The sequence below is a fragment of the Mytilus galloprovincialis genome, chromosome 7, assembly GCF_965363235.1.
Source record: "Mytilus galloprovincialis chromosome 7, xbMytGall1.hap1.1, whole genome shotgun sequence".
In the NCBI taxonomy this organism is placed as follows: Eukaryota; Metazoa; Mollusca; class Bivalvia; order Mytilida; family Mytilidae; genus Mytilus; species Mytilus galloprovincialis.
This window is the reverse complement of record NC_134844.1, coordinates 56898166-56904165: the sequence shown is the minus strand read 5'-3', so window position 1 is coordinate 56904165 and position 6000 is coordinate 56898166. Positions and strand designations below refer to the sequence as shown.

The window sequence follows — 6000 nt, the reverse complement described above, 5'->3', positions numbered from 1 at the left end:
AGGCAATTTGATACGAATGCTTATGATATAACTCTCCCCCAAAGACACAATGTTTACAATATATATAGCATTTGAGAAAATTCACGGTTACACTTCTGAAATTGATATAAATAGTAAGATTGGGTATGAATGTTAATGAGATCATTCGCCATCAAAGATTCAATGTACACGAAAAAGATTGCTTGTCAAAACCACAATGTTGTTGTGCTTATTTCTTTTAATCATTCATTGACATTTTTAATCATTCTTATTTTTTTTTAATTTACATTTTATAATTGTCAATTAATAAGCAATCAATAATTATTCTGTTTATATTCTATAGGGCTCTGTTTGAACCAGGATGTCCATCAGCCTTAAATATAACTTCAACAAAAGTTGAATTAAAATGGGAAGAACCAAGTATAGGAACCGATTTTATACACTTTTATCAGATATTCTGTGAGGAACAAAGCAGCAGTTGGACACGTTTATTTGAAACTCCAAAACTTGCTTGCAATTATGTTGTAGAGGGATTAAAGCCAAACGCCGAGTATGCATTTAAAATTCAAGCCATCAAGAACGGGGGAAATAAAGGAACCATCAGTCAAACCTTGACAATATCAACATTGGAAATATCTTGTGATAGAATGGCCGAGTTAGTATACGTTTCGTTTTACTTTGCAGTGTTAATATGGTTTACGTTCATATTGACCTACTTGCGTAGCAAACACATTCCGCATTTGGGTTTGTACTAAATCATATGAAATGCACAGAAATAATTTTTAAAACGTTACCATCAAATCTAAAAGAAGCAATAAAGGGTACCAAATTACAGCATTTAAGAAAACTCGCGATTACACTAATGTGATTAAGAAAATAAAACAATTGGGTATGAGTGCTAATAAGATAATCAAAGACACAATGTATACAAAAGTGATTGCTTGCCAAAACCAAGAAACTGTTTTCGTTTCGAAAGCAGACAAAAAAAAAAAAAACGTGCTTGTTTCTTTTAATCGTTCATTGACAATTTATGTTGTACTTCTTTATTTTCAATTTTCATATACTAATTGACAAATAATCAACAATCAATCATTATTCTGTTTATATTCTATAGGGCCCTGTTTGAACCAGGATGTCCATCAGTCTTAAATATAACTTCAACAAAAGTTGAATTAAAATGGGAAGAACTAAGTAAAGGAACCGATTTTATACACTTTTATCAGATATTCTGTGAGGAACAGAGCAGCAGTAGGCGATGGTTGTTTGAAACTCCTAGAAATGATTGTAATTTTGTTGTAGAGGGATTGAAGCCTAACACTAAATATGCATTTAAAATCCAAGCAGTCAAGAACGGTCAAAACAAAGGACCGATCAGTAAAACCTTGACAGTATCAACATTGGAAATATCTTGTGATCGAATGGCCGAGTTTTTATATGTTTTGTTTTACATGGCAGTGTTAATATGGTTCACGTACTTATTTTGTTATTCTCTGACAGCAACATAAACTATGTGTGCCACTATTTGTAAATATTTCATTATTCGCGAGAACAAAAAACAGGTTAAAGATGGAAAAATTTTTAAATAATGTTTTTTACGACAAAATTCGACAAGCATTGAATGCGTGAATATTGTTTGAAATTTGTCAGCTGTAAACAATTTATCTGTTTTCTTTAGTGAAATAATAGAATAAGAAAGTGTTTGTTTTTCTTTAACTAGATATTAGAATTTATCCATTTAATCACTTTTGAAAAATTACAAGAAATAAAATGTTTAATATATGAAATTTTTATTTTTTTGTTGTTATTCTTTTTATGTTCAGTTACTCATCTGACTTACTTCATTCAGTTGAATCTATGCATCTTCTTATTGAATGAATGCCAAATATATACAACGGATTTAACTTTTTAAATTCTTTGAAGTGATTTGATAAAATCTTGATTTAACGTGATTAGTTTATTTTGTTTTTTATTTCTCTCAATTGATACGATATTCCCGGGCTTGTATTTTCTATTATGATTTCCTTGATAGAGGATTGCTTCTCACAAGGAAGCTATTAAACCAAGAGTTCCAAATGGTGAAGTTGAAATCATCCCTTCGCAAATTTTTATACGGACGCCATCACGTGTTTGTTGACCGTAATGGAATAACCGTTTCACAGATTATATCGGACATATCCCTTATGTCGTGACTAAAATAGCCTTCCCTTTCACGAATATGACCTACCGAATTAGACTTTTTACCGGATTTTTAATAACATAAGCAACACAATGGTTGCCACATGTGAAGCATGATCTGCTTAGCCTTCCGGAGCACCTGATATCACCCCCAGTTTTTAAGGGGGTGGTATGCTGTGTCTTCTATTATCATTTGTCTGTTCGTCTTGTTATTTCTAGCCATGGCGTTGTCAGTTTATTTTCTGTCTATAAGTTTGACTCTCCCTCTAGTATCTTTTGTTCTTCTTCTTTTTAAAGATGGCTTCAGAAATATTCTGATGATATGATTTCAACTAGCAATGTCAATCAGATGTAGACGCAGCGCTGTTCGGTAAGACCTAAATTTTCTGTAAAATGTTCAATCCTACTCGCAAAACGTTTGAAAATGTTCTTTAATCTAACTTTCATATATCAGATTGTAGTGAGTGCAAATAACGCTATGAATCTGAAATAATTGATATTGTCAAATATGGAATTTCTGCTTCATATATTGATCTCTTCTTTGACAATGTCTAAGTTGGACGATTTCAAACATGATAATTTCCACTTTCCAAATGTCGTCAAATTTCTATGTCTTATCAGAAACACATAATCTGTACCATCTGTCCCATCTTTGGCGTTTTCATGTCTGAGTTGAAAGGTTACCAGTCTAGTAGTCAGCACTTTGGTGTTGACATGAGTATCATTTACATGTTTTTGATAAATTTTCTGTTCACAAAACTTTGAATTTTAAAAAAAAAAATAATTAAGGATTTTTTTACCCGAGGAATAGTTTACCTTAGCCATATTTGCCACTCAATTTTGGTACTTTGGGTCCTCAATGCTCTCCTTTATACTGGTTTGGGTTTATTACTACTTTGATCGGAACGTCACTTATGATTCTTCCAAAAGAGGGACGAAAGACACCAGAGGAAAAGTCAAACTCATAGATTGAAAATAAACTGACAACGCCATGGCTAAACATTTTGACCTCTTGGTTTAATATCTTCCTAGTGAGAAGCAATCCTAATATAAGATGAAATCTTCAGAATTAAGTATAAAATAAAGAAATATTGGATAATTGCCGTTGGAGTTTATTGATACATTTTACCAGTCTGTCAGAATGGAATCAGTCGGAGACTTGTCAATACGAGACATAGATATTAGCTACTATCTATAAATAACCATAACCCATTAAACATGCCAAACGATTCTGACATTATAAAATGTTAATTATTTAACAGAAAGAAAAAAAACCGCATCCTGATTAATGGAAAAACAAATAGGACAAATCTCCTAAAATATGATGCAGAGAACAAACATCAACGTAATAAAAGTTCCAGTTTATTCCAATCAAATAACATATATATATACGACGGCAATACGTGTTAAGAAGTGATTTGATAACCGAGTGGTGCACAATGAGCCTAGTTCTTCACACAGCCCTCCTCGTGTCCGAGGCAGGCAAGAAAGCAAACATCATTAACAATTTTAAGAAAAAGATCTACTAGAAGCAGGGAATATTGACTTAAAAATCAGTAATCATAAGCATTATCAGTTTATCCCTTGTGTAATACTTCGTAAAAATCAGTAATCATAAGCATTATCAGTTTATCTCTTGTGAAAATTCGGGCAACTTATATTTATTTATTGAAACAGATGAATGAGTTCATCATTGAATGTAATACATTTCAATAAAAAATGATAATCATTCTCCACATCTTCAAAATACACCGAGTTCAAGCACTGTCATTTAAGAAAGTAACCTAATACGATCCTGATTCAATTAGTTAGTGGTGTGATGAAATTCTGATATCTGTTAACGTTGGGGTCCCTGTTCAAAACCCCCCATATAGTGCAGTGACTTACCGGATAGCACGAACGGATGACGAACGGATGAAAATAAGGTTGTCCGCTAACACTATTTTTCTCCATAGAGGCTCAAGTTTCCCTCCGTCGGAACATTCACCGATATATATCACATGAATACCAGATATGTAGGCTACAGGATATGAGACGTACGGGTAACAGATAGAACGGACGAGCATCGTATAAAACTGGCAGTCAACGGACAACCGATCCGTTATACAAGTTTTAAAACCGTTCAAAATTTTGAACATGATTCAAATTTTCCACCTGACAAAACGGACTCCACCGGGCGTCAACATATTAATAACAGGTACACCAGGCGAGGAACGGAGTTTAACTGATATGAACGGACACGAACAATTTGTTTAAAGTAACAAATTGAGATGATATCCGTAACTGATCCGTGCGCGTTACGGTGTGAAATTATGATTGTTCGTTCTAGGAAGGAATGGCATGTATTTTTTCACCTATCTTTAAATGTTTTATCTGATTGGCTTTAAACTTTACATAATTCTTTGTTAGTATAGTCTTATTAATAATTTATTATGACATTTTTATTTAGATATTTAGGTTCAAGAGATATGGTCTTCTTTTGATAAAAATTATTCAAAGGGGGAATATATTTCTCACATGTCGTGTTGTATTTTGAAAATGCCTCTTATAGTTGGCTTAACACTTTACACAATTGTTATGGTCATGTTCCAGACCATATGAGTATTTGGACCATACGCGTACAGACGGACCGTATACGTAAACTCATACGGTCTGACCATACGCGTACAGTCGGACCTTATGAGTTTACGCGTATGGTCCAGTACGAGCTGATTATACATGTGATTGGATCATATGGGTTATATTTAAACAATTAATCACAATCTTTAAATTTAGTTTTTTTCAAATTGTAAGTTATTATTACAATTAGATGGATAAAATGAACAAACGAACACTTGAAATTAAACATTTGTTTAATTGTATATCTGAATCCTATTTTGGTACACTCGCCCAAGGTGACACTTGCTACAACAAGTAACGTAATATTTTTTACATTTAAAAATTACGGGCGGAACCAGCCATTTTAAAAAGGGGGTTCCCAACGACCAGAGTAAAGGGGGTCCAACTTGATGCTCCCATACAAATGCATTGATGGTCAAAAAAGAGGGGGTAACAACCCCCGGAACCCCCCCCCCCCCTTTCACCACCCTGAATCCGCCAATGAAAATGTACATGTTTACAGTTCATGAATGTTCCTTTGCATTTGGATTTTTTTGTAAAGTTGCTAAATATTCTAAAACAACTGTCCTTCCATATTATGTTTACTTCAGATATCTTCAATTCAGTGATCATAATTCAATTAATGTTTAACTGATCGACATGCTAAATACAAGAGATCAACAGAGTTGATTAGCGTGATTTTTTTTTAAATAGTAAGAATATAATGTTTTTATTCCAATTACAATTGAACTTCTGTATATTAATTTGAGAGTTGAGTTATGTTGTTCTGTAATATGCATTTGTATCTAATAAACTTGATCAACGTCTTAATATTAGTCAGACCGTACGCGTACGGTCCGACCGTATGAGTATTTTGAAAAATACTCACATTCAAAATGTTCATACGGTCTGGAACAGTGACATAAGACTTTTGGGTGAAACTTTATTATTTCAAACGCGCAAGGCGTCTTTTGAATGCATTGTTATAAAATTGAGAATGGAAATGGGGAATAAGCAAAGATGCATTTAATAAAGAATTGTGAATTGAATTTACTTTTGCATTATTGTATTAAAATGTACGAGAAATCGGTTAAACTATTCACACCTTTGGGTATGTGTTTTAAAGCCTTTAAACGATGCATAGATAGTTTGAAAATTGGATTGTTACCTTTAAATCGTAATATGTTATGCAGCTCTTATTTCATAATACTGACGTTTGGCAATTAAATAAGGCTATTTGTTAAGTTT

The 6000-nt window shown here is 33.0% G+C and overlaps 1 long non-coding RNA gene across 1 annotated transcript; it reads left to right on the top strand.

Moving 5' to 3' along the window:
* Positions 1–325: 325 nt before the first annotated feature.
* On the top strand, positions 326–1767 carry LOC143083349 (uncharacterized). The gene is made up of 2 exons (XR_012980658.1): positions 326–634; positions 1094–1767. It is a non-coding gene; the product is annotated as an uncharacterized LOC143083349 (long non-coding RNA).
* Positions 1768–6000: the final 4233 nt, after the last annotated feature.